The sequence below is a fragment of the Canis lupus genome, chromosome 10 (genome assembly GCF_003254725.2).
Source record: "Canis lupus dingo isolate Sandy chromosome 10, ASM325472v2, whole genome shotgun sequence".
NCBI classification, from domain to species: Eukaryota; Metazoa; Chordata; class Mammalia; order Carnivora; family Canidae; genus Canis; species Canis lupus.
This window is the reverse complement of record NC_064252.1, coordinates 2,843,126-2,859,599: the sequence shown is the minus strand read 5'-3', so window position 1 is coordinate 2,859,599 and position 16,474 is coordinate 2,843,126. Positions and strand designations below refer to the sequence as shown.

General features: G+C 38.3%; 2 long non-coding RNA genes across 4 annotated transcripts in view; one reads left to right on the top strand and one right to left on the bottom strand.

Moving 5' to 3' along the window:
- Positions 1–16,474, bottom strand: part of LOC112677946 (uncharacterized) — a 107,207-nt gene that overhangs the window by 3,365 nt on the left and 87,368 nt on the right. The window contains exons 3-5 of one of the 2 annotated variants that reach the window (XR_003147306.2): positions 5,250–5,295; positions 2,348–2,531; positions 1,930–2,124 (exon numbers count right to left, since the gene is read on the bottom strand). This is a non-coding gene — a long non-coding RNA (uncharacterized LOC112677946). Of the gene's footprint in view, positions 1–1,929; positions 2,125–2,347; positions 2,532–5,249; positions 5,296–16,474 lie in introns of those variants that run through there. The other variant, XR_003147304.2, reaches the window with a different exon arrangement.
- LOC112677945 (uncharacterized) overlaps positions 1–16,474 on the top strand; it is a 48,103-nt gene that overhangs the window by 19,580 nt on the left and 12,049 nt on the right. For both annotated transcript variants that reach the window (XR_004803049.2, XR_003147303.2), the window contains exons 4-5: positions 28–271; positions 2,219–2,362. This is a non-coding gene — a long non-coding RNA (uncharacterized LOC112677945). The remainder of the gene's footprint in view (positions 1–27; positions 272–2,218; positions 2,363–16,474) is intronic.

Genomic DNA, 16,474 nt, shown 5'->3' with positions numbered 1-16,474 from the left:
TTCTGACTAGAATGTGTGTTCTCACAGCTGGACCCAGAGAAAAGTCAATGCAAGTGAAGTCTGGGGAGGGAAATTGGAGGAACGAGAGCCTGATATGATAGTGCTTTTGCTCACCGGACTGCTAACGACCTCTCTGTGGATGTAGGAGGCAGACCCAGAGGCAAAGGAGAACCAAAGATTATTTTGTCACAGTCAACTCTCTCAAGTCTAGTTAGAAGATGTACTGGATTTGGAGTTCCAGTTCTTGCATATGGATTCCAACATGACCCAGGTGAGGCTAACTGCGAGGCTGACAGCGCATAATTTCATTTCTCTGTGTTAAAATAGAGGCAATTTCTTGAGAGTAAATGACAGCTGTAGAGTGCCTTAAATGAGATAATCGACCTGAGGTCACTTTGCAAACCCTAAATGCTTCACAAGGTAGAATTTTCTTGTAGTTGTGTGTTTAAGAATTAAGCATTTAATAACATGGTTGAACTTTAGAAAACCACATGAAAAAAGGAAGTAGCAAAAATGTCACCAAACATCTGAATGGTGACAAGCATGAATTCAAATAAGCTGAATGAAAATCAAACTCATAGAAAACATTGGTAGCAATCCAGAAGCTGAGGCCTTGGTGTATTTTAAATGATCAAATAAAATGAATTAGATATAAAAGAAAAAACAAAAACCAAAAAAGCCACGTACTTGCCATGCTTTCACCATGACTTGGCAAGGAATTTTGAAAAAGAATCCAATACAAACTGCTGAGGATCTTGGTAACATTGAGCTACCGCATCCCAGGGGCAGAGATGATAAATTATTGTTTCTGTTCTACTTAACTTAAGTGCTTCTTTTACCCCCACTTAAAGAACACTGGTGCTATAAAGAGGTATTCAATTTTCCTCATAAAAAGGGTTGTAAATTAACATCAAACCATATCAGTAAAAATCACCACCCATTATATCAGCAAAAAGTCAAATTTCAGTTAACACTGTGTTGGCAATGAAGTGAGGACATAGGCACCTCCGCATACTGCTGATGATATCTATCAAAAGTAAAAGTTCAGGGGCACCTGGCCAGCTCAGACAAAAGAGAACATGACTCTTGATCTAGGGGTCATGTGTTCAAACCCCATGTTGGGTGTAAAGATTAAATAAATAAATACTTAAAATATTTCATCACAGGATAATTATAAATTTTTTAAAAAGTCAAGTTCATCGACTAAGCAATCCCATTGCTAGGAATTTATCAGATTTTACATGTATGAGATGATGAAATGGCATACATACAAAGCTCTTCATTGCAGCATTATTTGTTACAGAAAAATATTGGAGAAAAATTTGAATATTTCTCTCTATGAGGTTGGTAAAATTAATTATGAAATATTAATACAATGAAAACTATGTACCTCTATAAAATAATGAAGAAGGTCTTCGTGTATTTCTATGGCAAGATTGCGGTGTATGAAAAAAAGGGAGCCGTGATAAATATATGTTTATATTTATAGCTGCATATGTGCTAAAATCTCTGTAAATACACACAAGAAACAAATAATACTGCTTACACTGGAAGGTGTTTGTGAACTGGACAATGGCATAAGGGAAACTTTTTACTTTGACATTTTGTAGGTTTTAAAACATCTAAATATATGATTATTTCAAAGATTATATTTGTTAATTAATTTTGAATTTAATTTTTGTTAAGATGTTATTTGTTTGGAAATCTGTCTTCCCCACCATGGACTATGCCTTGTTCATTTCCACAGCCTCCCGACCTCGCTGAGTGCACAGTACATAGCAGTCGCTCAACAAATGCTTACTCAATAGACACTGAATGGTAAAATGACAGATTAAACTCCCTCGAGGGAAGGGAAAACATCCTGCCTTAGTTTCCTAACAGAGTTCTTTTTTTTTTTTTAATTTTTTTTATTTATTTATGATAGTCACACAGAGAGAGAGAGAGAGAGAGAGGCAGAGACACAGGCAGAGGGAGAAGCAGGCTCCATGCACCGGGAGCCCGATGTGGGATTCGATCCCGGGTCTCCAGGATCGCGCCCTGGGCCAAAGGCAGGCACCAAACCACTGCGCCACCCAGGGATCCCGTTAACAGAGCTCTTTATGTGATCAGAGTGAGTGATGTTTCCTGGAAAGGACACAGAAAAACAACAGAAAAGTGATTGAGAAAGAAACAGACTTCAATGCAAAAACCTTAGTTTAAGATGTCATTCATTTACCAGTTCTTTCCAGGGCTTGCCTGCCAAGGCTGGGAAGGGTGGAGTGAGGAAGAAGACTTGAAGACATACTTTGGAGAGAGACAGAGAGACACAGAAACTCAACAAAATTTCAAGTAGAGCAGCTCCTTCTACCTCTTAAGAATCAAGGTGATTGGGGTTTCTCAGTTTCCAGTGAACCATCTTGTTTGTGAACTCCTGTTTAAATGGTTGTGGATTTGAAATTTTTGCTTCTCTTTTCTTATGTTTCTTTCCTATTGTTTTCTGAGTGCTCTTTCCTTCTCCCAGGTTCAAAGTAGTCAGCCCGCACATGTCCAGTCTAAGGATGAGTGATTAACACACAGATTAGATCCTATGGCTTAGGGCAGGGGTTCCCAATCTTGGTCATATATCGGAATTCCCAGGCAACTTTATCTCCCAGAGCGTCTGATTGATTTGGTTTACAGAATGGCCTAGGCATCAATATTTTAGAAACCTCCTCCTTGTGATTTCTAATATGCAATAAAGTTTAAGAGCTACCAATTGATAGCATTCTCCAGGCTTTCTATAAACTATTTCCAAAATCAAATGAATATGGTATTTATTATTTATTTTGAATAATTAACCTTTATAATGCAGACTGTGAAAATAATGGCATATCCATTTTCCTTCTTCTTGAGGGTAACTAAGGATTCACTATTTTAATCTCCTTAATATAGGATCTACATTTTGTAACAAGTCACTACTTGCTTCATATTAATGATTACAGGTAGTGACAACACCAAAGGATAACCCTGTGGGTTTTTAGATTACTACCGCTCTCATCACAAGTTTCTCTGATGCTGTTTAGGAAAGTCTGTTGGGTATGCTCTCAGATTATTCACCTGTGTTTGCTCAAACAACAGTAGCATAGTTATAGTGGCAATAAAATTGGACACAATTTAGATGCCCAAGTCAGAAGAATGGATAAAGTAATTTACTTATATTACACACTTATGTGTGCATGTGTGTAATAAAAAATAATTAACTGTGACTATATGTAACAATATGCAATCTTAGTGATGTAATACAGTATTGAGTGCAAAAAGCAATTCTCAGAAGACTAAGTACAGCTCGGTGCCCTTCACATAATTTTCCAAATGAAATAAAGCTAAGTAATGCATTGTTAGACAAAGATGTATCATAAAACCATGAGGAAGAAAGCTGCTGGTAAAGAGAATAATAAGCACAAAATTCAAGATGGCAACCAGCCCTAGGGAGGGGGGAGAGAATGAGATGAGGGGAAGCACACAGGCAGTTGTAAGTCATTGCTAACGTTGCAGGTCTTAGTCTGGATTTGTGAATTTGTGGTTGTTCCTCATGCTTTTTGGTTTTGTTTGTGTTTGTGTTTTGCTCCTCATGTTTTTAATAAGGGCATTCAAAACTAAACACATGAGGAAGAAAACTAAGAATGAAACTTCTTTATAATAGTATCATTTAGGATTTGTTTTATAAAAGTATGGTGTGTATTTTTATGTGCTTTTACTTTGTGTGAATATTTGCTTTTAAATAAAAATTTATATTAGTGGTAGAGTTAATGTACTAATAACCTTTGTTGCCAACTAACACACTCCCTGAGACTGAAATTTTAATTAACTTAAAATAAAATATTTTCAACTTCACAATCTAAAAACTCACTTTGATAATGAGTAAGTGACATGAAAAACAATTTCCCTTAATAGCCTTGAATTCTGGCCTTCTCTGGAAGTCTAAGTAAAACCAAGTTACATCTTCATGGGCAACTCTATAAATGAAATGATCCCTTCTCCCCATCCTGATTTCCTTGTGGTCTTATTCCTTCACCTGCTTATCGAATAGAAATAGGATAAAACTAATAACTATTTACCCTTGTATAGAGCTTAAGTTTGTATGATCTCACATGTTTATCATAACAACCCTGTGAGGTATGCTGGGCAAAGACCAGCTTAAAACAAGACTATAGATGGTTTTTATAATAGAAAATATTGGCTTGAATGTATGGCTCATACACCAGCGATTGAACACAAGACACATTTCAAAGTATGTGTACATTGCTAAATATTGATATTCTCATGTAAAACTTTAATGTTTGTATATTGCTTTACATTTTTATTGATCTGAATCTTCTATTTGTGGCAAAAAATGGGATTTTTACTTACAGTAGTGGTATAAAGTTGTTTTTAAAATAAATATAGTTTAATAAAAATGAATGTATTTAAAGAGAACTCTTAAGCAGATAAACTCTATGCTGAGTTTGTGCTGGTGTATGTGTGATGTGAGTGAGTTGGGTGTATTGTGCACTAAAATTTTCTGATAGAGGAAGCCTGATTAAAGAATGGTCCATGCTAAGGACTTATTAGATCTAGTGCGTTCTCTATTTAATAATTATATGCTATTTCTATATTTTCATTCTCCTATCACCTGTCTTGCCTTTTTCATTATTTTATTATGAATCTTGTGTAAATATAATTTTGTTTCTGTACTTTTTTGGCATAACATAAATCTGTGAACTTAAAATTTTAATTTTGTGTTAGAAAATTTATTTGTTCTTTGTTTAGTCTTGTCTCAGATTTTATTATGTAAATCCCATTATTCAAAGTTGCCTAAATCCATTTGTAAATCTTTAAAAAAAAAATTGGGGATTCTTAAAGTGAATTTATTGGCTTTTCTGATCCAGTTTTGTTTGGACCAAAAACCAGTATTGTACAAAGTATTAAGTATATATTTTTATATTTACTGAAATGGACTGTGGTGACTTTGGATAATAAGGAAAAGTTTAATATTAAAGCCATGTTTATTACAGTACAATTAACATGTTAAACCATGGGATAAATGCCATCAATAAAAAATTATGAAATAAAATAAAAGTAATGCACAGGCATTACTTAGAGCTGACAAGTTATAAAGATGATATATAAATAATTGAAGTGTAAAAAATTTCATCCTGCCATGTAATAATATTTGGTAATATTTATATGAAAAAAAGGGAAAATATACATGTTCCTAAGTCACCTACAACTAAATTAACTTGACAACTTACTTGTCGAGGGAATAATGACCATTTTCCCATGTTCCATCTTGGAGAGCTAAGTATAAGAGAAATAATCGTGAAAATATTAATTAATTACAAATAAATAAAATAAAAATCTTGTTAAAAACTGAAAAGTTGGGATGCTTTGGTGGCTCAGTGGTTGAGTGTCTGCCTTTGGCTCTGGTCATGATCCTGGAGTTCTGGGATCGAGTCCCACATTGGGATCCCTGCGGGAAGCCTGCTTCTCCCTCTGTCTAGTTTCTACCTCTCTCTATGGCTCTCTCATGAATAAATAAATAAAATCTTTTTTTTAAAAGGGAAAAGTCCACACCCTCTTAGAATTTACAGTCAAAGGAAAGGTGAGCAGGTAATTTGGTGCCAACAGAGGTACAACCCTACAAGAGGAGAGAGCCCATTGTTTGAATACCTCCCTGAAAGAGCTGACATCTAAACTGAAGAGTGTATAAGAAGGCACGAGAAAAAGGATGTTCAGGGAGGATGAGATAGCATGTAAAATACCTGGAAAAGAGAGAGCATAAGACACTCAGTGGGCTCCAAGTAGATTGGGAGAATGGGATTCAACCCAAGAATTAGGAATGCCAAGAAATAAAGCTGAAGAAAAAAGGCAAGTAAAGGACCGTGAAGGGAATTATGTATGCAGATCAGAGTCATGCTGGCAAGCAACAAAAATAGACCCAGGATCACATAAAAAGAAAAAAATTTTTTTGAAAACCATTGGACAGAAGCAATATGTTGTTTCCTACCAGCAGCACACACTGGTGGGGTTCCCAGAATAAAATGGGATCAGATGTAGATACAAAAGAAAGAAGATGAAAAAAGTGAGAATAACACAAAAACAAATTCTGGAGAACTTGGATTTCATTGTGTAGACAACCAGGAATCATAAAAGGGACTGACGCTCCAAGTTCTACGATTCTTGCAGCAGTGGGAATGAGCTGACGTAAAGGGAGAGGAGATTGAGAGCTGTTACAGTATAGAAAACCCAGAGAGGATGGGGACCTAAGTAAAGGGCAGTGGTAGTGGGTGAAGAAGAGAATGGGAAAGAACAGATTTGGGGATCTGGATGGATCACAGTGGTGTCAGAGAACCGGCGCTCCCCCATGCTCTGCTGCTGTGAACATGGATTTCTGGATAGTTTGAAAAGTCGTAGCTTCAGTGGCTTGTCTTTTGTGAAGGGGAAGAAAAATCACAGATGGAGATGGCTTTGGAGAGTCAAGAGTGAGCTGCTGCCTCCTCCTGCATATCCTTGTGTGGTCCCAGAGTCCACAAAACACAACTGCCCACTACCCCCACTTCCAACAGGGTGGAAGCCATCTATTTTATTTCTGAACATCTCTGTTTGGCCATAATGTCTAACCTTGACTGTCCCCCATAATGGGATGTAAATGTATTAACACCCTTTCGTCGCTTGCCTGCAACTATATATCTTGGCTGCCTTCCAAGTCTTTAATTCTTTTATTGATGCAATTCATGATGGTTGTTGCTTCTGTTTAAAAGCTTCTTGCAATCTCTGAGTTTTTGGAGTACTATCTGTTTCTCCCATCCATGCTTTCATTAAAATTGATTTTCTCAGCTTCTCACGCATTTCTATATGAGACAAAGAATTTTAGATAAATGCCACAACCTAAGCACCAGAGGTAAAGACGGAGAACAATCAAGATCTGAGTAATGTTATTTTAATTGCAATTTAAAGCCAAAAGGCAAAGACTTAGTAAAGAGCTGTTTTCATTACAGTTGTTCCATGCATGAAATGAACCATTACACATTGGAAAAGAAAAAATCATTCCAGAGTGGCTTAGTTATAACAAACAAAATGAGTTCCAACAAGCTGTTTTTAGTCCCCTGGCCAAAAAATGCATTCTGTTGGTATTTAGGATTTTTTTTCTAATGTGGCATTATATTTTGAAATGTTATTTCATGTCATACTTTCTTTGTATAACATATTTGCATTGAATAATGAGAGAAGTGACCAGCTGGTCACTAGCAGTTACAAAGCCCTTTACTGGAGGCAGCAGATGATGGCAGATGGCAGTGTCAGGCTTAAGTCTCAGTAAGAATACATTTGCCGTACCTTGTCGATGTGACATAACCAACCTTTCTCTGAATCTATGTGAACGATGGCAGGGTTGTTTATTGAGATACTAATTTACATTTTGTTCTCACTGTATTTTTCCTTCCCTCATTAAAATGGTGAAGGCCTTTGGGTTTACCATAGATGAGTCTATTCAAAGACAACCCCTCTTATTCACTTGTTCGTGAAAACCTGAATTATGGAAATGAATGAGAGGATAAAGAGGAAAGAAAGTCTTTAGGATTGGAAAACTGGAAGAGAGTTTCCATACATTTGTTAGGGAAGATTCTGCAAGCTTGGGATTAGGATGTCAGTACTTGATGGAGTAGCAGAATCGACCCTGACTCCTCTACAAGCCACATGGTACACCTTGGAGGCTGTGCAGCAGGCACCAACACTATCACTTCTGTGCCCAAGTTTGGCACAGATATAACAGAGCTACTCAAATTTAAAGGAAGCATAGAGATGCACAGTCCTCTCTCTTTTTTTAAATATTTTTGAGAGGGGGTAGTTTTTTTTTTAAGATTTATTTACTTATTTTTGATAGACAGAGAGAGGCAGAGACACAGGAGGAGGGAGAAGCAGGCCCCATGCCAGGAGCCCAAGGTGGGACTCGATCCCGGGACTCCAGGATTGCGCCCTGGGCCAAAGGCCAGCGCTAAACTGCTGAGCCACCCAGGGATCCCCCAGTCCTCTCTTTTTAATGATTATGAAAACTTGAGTAACACACTTATCTGTAATCATCATATGGAAGACAAGAAACTCCTTCCACTTTTCAGAAACTATCTTAACCCCTATTCTCGTGTATGACCTTGGAAGTATAGGCCAGGACACCTTCCCCACCAGGCCCTGTCCTATACCCTTATGATTGGTAATGAATTTCTCACCATCTTGATAATTAGAGATTTGGGATCTGGTTAAAATGATAGTGCGATATTTCTTGCACTGGAGTATAGTAGATTAAAGTTCAAACCCTTCACAGATAATTATGTGAGAAGACAATTATTTAAGGTAGAATATTATAAAATAAAGAGTTTTGAAGATATGATTCTATTTCACTCCACATGGTAATTATTATAATAATTATGAGAAATAAGAATAGTGGATAAGCACAGATGAGAGGGCTAGTGGGAGATGAGATTGTATCCTGGGAAGGAGATTCATGTACTTAAGCAGCAGCAATCCACCACTGTTTTATAATCAATGTTCCCAGGAAACTCTTCATTGCTGTCCTGAGTCCTTCATGGTGATGGAGATAAATTCCAGCTCTTCACAGTCCAGTGTGTCACAATCCTTCACAAACCAACATGGCCACTCACCTTTCTCTTCACCTGGCTAAACGATCCCAGTTCCATTATCTTTGTCTCCCAATGTCAAGTTTCAAGTGTTTTGCTCTTTGCATTCTTTAAAATCACTTCTGCTTTCCCGTCCCATCAGCCATCTGTGCCTGAGATCATTAAAGGCTTGTGGCATAATGACAAGAACCAGGAAACAGTCCTGAAGCTGTATCTACGCAGGATCTTCGGAGGCAGCTGGAGCTCATTCGTCTTCAGGCCTGCCACTCCCCAGCTGTGTGATATGGGCCAGTCCTTTGAACTTCCCATGCCTCAGTGTCCACCCTGTTGTTAATCATGTTTTTAAATTTTTCTGTATCTAATGATGTTTTGACATTTTGGAGGCCTTATAGACCTGAGGAGGGACTCGCTTTCGCAGGGCTACTTAATTCCTAAAGATAATAAACCACTGCTCTGGAGCATGCCTTTCATAAGCAAACCAACCAATACTGAGTCTATATCCCCAACCTCCCTCTTTACCCAAACACACACCAAGTCAATATTTACCCTGCCCTAAATCACCCCAGGGCCAGGTACCGGACAACTAGAGAGAGCTCACCCCTATAAACCAAAGCCTACTGAAATTACTCAAATTACCAATTCTGCCCAGCCTTGCCTTGCCCCTGGAAACCCCAGTAAAGGGTCTGTCCCAGGTTTTCCTTTCTTCCTGCTTCTGCTTCCTGACCAACTATGATGCTTCTCCCATAGCCCTGTGTGGCATGGCATGCCTCCTTCCCTTGGGAAATGTAAGTAATAACCTCTTCTTTCAATGGCATTGACCTCTCTGTGTTATTGCTCAGTCACCTACATAAATCAAAATTCCATGGGTACAAACGAGACAATATTGAAGAATCATGATAATGGTAACAGTAGATTGCCTTAAGAATTAAAAGACCCAACAATGTGCACATGTATATAAAGTCCTACGAACATCACTCCATGCACAATAAGTGCTTAATAGATGCTGCCTATAGTTTTCAGTAAACTTTAACAAACAACTGTTGAGAACTAAATCTCTTTAACTCACTTCCTTAGTTTCTTCATCTGTTCAGGGGGTATGATGACAGTATGTCAACAGCAAAGGAATGTCGTGATGATTAATTTTGACCTCTAAAAAAATCCAATGATGTGACTATATTCATATATAGTATTGCTTCAGAAAATTCCAATAATAATGATTACGTTATAATCTTAAAAACAAAATATGTTGCCTTAGGGCAATCTTATTGATCCAGTAATATCAGAAAATAACTTCTAAATGACTGGATGATTAAGGCCAATTTAAAGATATCATTTTTATCTTCAGTAATGTTGTTCCAACTAGACGGCCGCCCCCGTGGAACTCCCAGCTGCTGCTAATTCCCCAATCTTCCCTCACTGGGAAGGAAAGAAGCACGGGGCAAATACGCCCACAGTGGGAATGACAGTCACATCCCCTGCTTTTTTTGAGAAGGCTCAGTCACATTTCTGAATTATATCCAAATCAGTACCAAACTTTCTGCATGTTTTCTCATGTTCAATATGAACCACAAATGCTAGCCTGGGGCACATTCACAGGTAACTCTTGACTGTGTTCCCAGTCTAACCTGGGGCCCTGAAGCCCACACGGCTTCTGAAATGATCCTAAAGCCTTGAATTTAAAATGATATAAGGCACATGCACAACAGGGAACTGTAAAAGGATTTGTGGATAAAGAAAAGGCTTTTCTCCTAAGATAGTAACAGTGACCCAAAACTTTTCATATTAACACCAGACACTCATTCCTCTGCTCCACAGAAAGATAGCACAGGTTCCTAAGCACTTCAACACACACCACAAACACCTGGAGAGCTTGTCAAATGCAGATTGGGTGAACTCTGCTTCTGAGAAGATGGAGTAGACACTTTCCCCTATTCCTTCCACTCATTGTGACAAAAAACATTGGACAATTTGTGTGGGTAGGTGTGTGAGTGTGAGTGTGTGTGTCTGTGTATGTGTGTGTTTGTTTATACATATATCAGACATAAGAAGGCTCTGCAGGGTGGAGGGAAGAAGGTAGACTGACTAGGACCTTGAGACCCAAGGAAGGATGCAATGAGTTCCATGAGTTTTCTTTTTTGCATCATATATCTCAGACTTGGAGTGAAAGAAACAAGCAATCAGAAAATGGCTGATCTGGTCTCAGACCAATGAGAAAAAGCAACCAAACAAACCAAAACACCTTAACAGAAGGACTCAGAAAGGGGCATCCAGCAAGACAGAAACTTTTAGAAAATAAAAGCTCTACTCTAAAACACTGAACACTGTGGCCATATCTTCACCTGGCTGAGCAAAGGCTGAGTGGGGAGCCTAGACTTCCATCCTGGTGAGGCCCCAAGTCCCTTGCTGGGGTGGCATTAAAGAAGGCTAAGCAGAGAGCTGGAAATGTGGGGACCCTGGACTTCTGTTACCACCTAACAATAGTGAGGCACCCTTCTCTCTCCTCACTGAGGTGGTATCAGAGGAGGCCTAATGGAGAGTCAAAACCTTTATCTATAACTTGGTGGTAATGAGGCCATCCTCACTACGTTATCAGTGGATACCATGTGAGCTCAAACTCCCATCTCCACCTGCAACTAAGAGCCATCATTCCCCTGTCAGTGGAGACCAAGAGGAAACCTGGACTTTTACTTTCATCTGGCACTAACAAAGTAATACATTTTCCCACATTCCCCTGCCAGAGCAGTGCCAAAGAAAGTCAAAAGTTTTATATAAGATCCAGAGTCTCCTAACATAATAAAAAAAAGTCCAAATTTCAATTGAAAATTATTCATAATACCTATAATCAGGAAAATCTTCAACTAAATGTAAAGAAAGATAATCAATGGATGCCAACCTCAAGATGATGGGCAAGTTGAAATTATTGGACAAAGATTTTAAAGCAGGTATCACAAAAATGCATCAATGAGTAATAAAGAATACTCTTGAGATAATAACAAATGATAAAATCAAAAGCCTCAGTAAAGAAATAGAAAGACTATGGGCAGTCCCGGTGGCCTGGCTGTTTAGTGCCACCTTTAGCCCAGGGCCTGATCCTGGAGACCCAGGATAGAGTCCCATGTTGAGCTCCCTGCATGGAGCCTGCTTCTTCCTCTGCCTTTGTCTCTGTCTCTCTTTCTCTCTGTGTCTCTCATGAATAAATAAATAAAATCTTTAAAAAAAAGGACATAAAAAGACTCAGCAAAATAATAAAAGATATAAAGAAAGCCAAATGGAAATTTTAGAAACAGAAAATACAGTAGCTGAAATTTAAAAGTTCAATGATGGGATCGGCAGTTGAATGGAAAGGATTGGTGAAAGAATCAGTGAACCAAAAGATAGGATGATAGAAATTATGCAGTCTGAACAATAAAGAGACACTGCTCCTGTCCCCACCTCCCCCACCAAATAGGCCTCAGGAACCAAGGAACTACACAGAGATCTAACTTTTGCATTGTTGGAGTCCCAAAGGAGAGGAGAAACAAGAAAGAGCTTAAAAAGTACTCAAAGATATAATAGCTGAAAACATCTCCAATTTGACAAGAATTCCAAACAAGATAAACCCAAGGAAATCTATGAGTTACACTTCTGAAAACCAAGGTCAAAGAAAAAATTTTGATAGTAGCTAGGGAAAAATGAGATCTTATTTATGAGGGTAAGACAATTCAAATAACTGCAAATTTCTCATCAGAAACCATGGAATCTAGAAGTAGCACAATATTTTTCAACTATTGGGGGAAAGAGTATCAACTCAGACTCTTATACTCAGAGGAAAATCAAGATATTCTCAGACAAGGGAAAACTAAAGAGAATTTGTTTCAAGCAGATCTACAAAGAACAGCTAAAGGAAATTCTCTAAATAAACCAAAAGTAGTAAAAGAAGGAACTTTGGAACATCGGGAACAGAAAAAGAACATGGTAAAGAAAATTATGGATAAGCACAGTAGGCTTTTCTTTTCATCTCAGATTTTAAAAATTATGTTTGATGGTTGAAACAAAAATTATAACACTAGATTATTATAGATGTGATTCTAAATGCACATAGAAGAAATACTTAAGACAGTAAGTAGGAGGTAAAAGGACATGGGAAGGTACATTTTTATACTTTAGTTAAACTGTTAAAATGATGCAAAGACTTTGATAAGTTATGTAAAATCATACAGTCACTCTGGAAAATAGTTTAGAAATTCCTTTAAAAATCTATTATGTGAGACACCTGGGTGGCTCAGAGGTTTAGCGTCTGCCTTTGGCTCAGGGCGTGATCCTAGTCCCAGGACTGAGTCTCACATCGGGCTGCCTGTGGGGAGCCTACTTCTCCCTCTGCCTATGTTTCTTCCTCTCTCTCTCTCTGTGTCTCTTATGAATAAAGAAATAAAATCTTTTTTTAAAAAAATCTATTATGCAACTCCCCTTTAAGTACAGTTGTTATGTACTACTAGGTACTAGGTATTTATCTCAGATAAAAGAAGACTTATATTAACTAAAACCTACCTGAAAGTGTTTATGTTAGCTTTATTTGCAATAGTCTAAAAAGGAGATCCATATGTCCTTAATGTGTGAGTGTAACCACACATAAATTGTAAACTGTGATCCTTCCATACCATGACTCTTCTCAGCAATAAAAAGGAATAAACTACTGAAGTAGTAACCTCCAGGGAATTAAATTTGAGTGAGACTAAAAAAAAACAATTGCAAAAGATTACATACTGTATGATTCCATTTATACAACAACACTTGGGAAATGACAAATTATAGAAATGAGAACAGATTAGTGGCTTTCAGGACTTAAGGAGAGGTGAAGGCGAGGGGAAGTGCATATGGCTATAAAAGGATACTTGTGGGGATAGAAATGTCTGTATCCCACTGCATCAATGTCAGTATCCTGGTTGTGATATTGTACTACAGCTTTGCAAGATGTTTTCATTGGGTAAACTGAGTAAAGGACACAGAGGATCTCCGTATTGTTTCTTACAAGTGCATGTGAAACTATAATTACTTCCAAGTGAGATGTTGAACCAAAAAATGCAGATTTCTGGGTTCCACCACCAGAGTTTTTGTTTCAGTAAGTCTAGGGTAGTACCTACATTTCTAAAAAGTTCCCAGGTGATGCCAATACTTCTAGTTGGGCCCACATTTTGAGAACCCTAGAGTAGAGAAAGGAGAATTTTTATTACCAGGGAGAAGGCCACAGGACGCAGTCTACCCAGAAACTCTTTCCTCCCATCTTAAACCAAAATGTCAATGTAAATAACACCTTGTAGGGTGCTAAGTCCAGAAGCAAGAGAACAAAGAGTAAGTAGAGAGAAACCTGTCTTAAGACTACATTTTTTCTAGCCTTAAGATCAATGAGGAAGACCAGCGTGGTGTCACAGTGGTCAGCAAGCCCGAAACAATGTGACCAGAGAAGTCACTGACTCTGAGTCGTGGTGCTTTTTAAAGTTAGTGGTCCCTGATCCTGGCTTGGAACTGGAAACACTTGTAAAAACACAGCTTTCTGGATCCCATGACAGAAACAATGGAATTGAAATCTCTTCTTAGAAGGCCCCACGTGAGATATGCAAAGTTGGAGAAACTGGGTCGGAGAAGCACTGGATCGCAGATTTGTGATGCAAATGATAATAACCTGGAAAAGGTCACAGGGCAAGCTGCCAGTGTAGATAGATGTGGGGTCCCAGGGCCCCTAGGTGAGAAGCAAGACCTTTCTGGCCTTCCAGGCAGGAGGGCTTCTCCCTCGGCAGTTTCTATCAGCTGCCGTTTGTGGAGCACCTGCTCTGTAGGGGGCATGATGTTCTCTGAATTTGAGAGGTTCTCCTAATCTATGATGTTCTCTAATTTGATCCTCGCCATGGTCCCGCAAGACAGCCATTATTAGCCTCATGATCTATATCTATACCTATATCTCTACCTATCATCTCTATCATCTATCTATCTATCTATCTATCTATCTATCTATCCATCCAGAGAAGTTAACTGCTCAATGTCATATAGCTGATAAGTAATCAAGCAGGGCTTCTAACCTGGGTCTTTCTTCTGGGCAAGCTCAACCTCAAAACATAGTTTAAATCATAGTACCACTTGGTTCTCCAGTACAATATAGAGCAGAAGGTAGGGGAAAGGTGAATCATAACAGCAGCAAAACAGCAGAGGCAACAGCCAAAGTGATGTGAGGGAGCAGATGACAGAGTGTCATGGGGAGAAGACACAGCCTAGAGGAAGGGCTGGTTGCAAGAGGGAAGTAGATGGGGCATGAAGGGAGGGGCTGAGCTTGGCAGAGAGAGGGTGCTATGGGACGATGCAACACCTCTAATATTATGAAATTGGTTTACTTTTAAATTAAAATGGAAATTTCTATTTACAAAATAAAATAATGCTATATAAAAATATATTTAGAAAGCCATATATGCTTTAATAAAAGAAACAGCATATTTTCTAGGGCATATAAATTACCAGAATAACGTAAAACCACAATGCTTCAAAGAAGCAAATGTCTTCAGATTTGCTCATTTCCAGTTTAAACATTTGTTTTCCTAGAACATATGTCCTATAAATAATCCAACACCCAATATAAAATCTGGCAGGAAATGTAGTCCATTAAATTTCTCCCATTGTGCTTTCTTTATCTGTCATATGTTTTAATGTGATTTTATTAACTGTGATAATTGCTCCTTTACTGCTAATGATAATATGATACTGTTAAAAACCAACTTCCAAGGTAATTGTTTTTATCCTCTCCCCCTCCCTCAATACTTGCACTCAAACTGTGTGCCTGACTCTTGACTTAGAGCTGCTTGTGTTTCCGATTCCTGAGTCAATTTGGTCTTCTCCCCTGATGGTAAATCCCAGACTATGCTAACCTTGTCTCCAAGCTGCATATTTTACTTAACCCCAGGAAGGCAATACCCTGTCCTGCAGTTGTTATAACTATAACTACAGATAAAATATAATAATAGATGTATAACGCCTGCTCTTCGCTCTGTTTATAATAATTGATCACTAGTAACGGTCTGTAGTAGCAGCACTGGTCATAACTGGTGGAAAACAGTAGTAACAATATCCAATAAAGAGCTCTAAAAAAGTGAGCATTTGGTATCTGCTGTTTTGGTTAAAACAAGTTATCTTACTCTCAGGGCTTTCTCCTGTATTGTTCAGAGGAAAAATTGCTAGTGTCTGGCCCATCCAAAGAGATGCCTCAGGCTATCATTATTTACTGACCCCAACCTCCAGACCTCCCAGCTTACTTTCCTTGTTTCAAGTGATGTCTAGCAAGCAACCTCTTGCTTGGTGGCTTATCTTCCTGTGTGAATTTGCCATCCAGAAAGAGAATGCATTGAGCACCTCAGGCTTTTTACACTTCTCTCATTATGATTCTAGTTTACTAAAGAAGAAAGGAAATGAAATATCCCACCTGATGAATATTTTATTTTGGGATTTTTTTTCTGTTTCTTCTTTTATTCACTGGATTCTCCACTGGCTAGGTGGAAGAGTCTCGCACAGCAAAAGGAACAATCGGCAAAATGAAAAGGTAAACCTATGGAATGGAAGAATGTATCTGATGGCAGAGGAGTATGTGGAAGGACGCTTAGCATCACTCATCATCGGGAAACGCAAATCAAAACTACAGTGAGATATCATCTCACACCTGCTAGGATGACTATTATCAAGAAAACCCAAAAGATAACAGGTTTTGTCTTGCTTCCAGATTATCACTCGGGTTTCAGCTGAATTCAGTTCATTGCTATGAAGGTCTTAGACATCCATGGAAACACCAATATTGGGGTGGACGGTGACAGAGGAAAGGGAGCCTTGTGCAC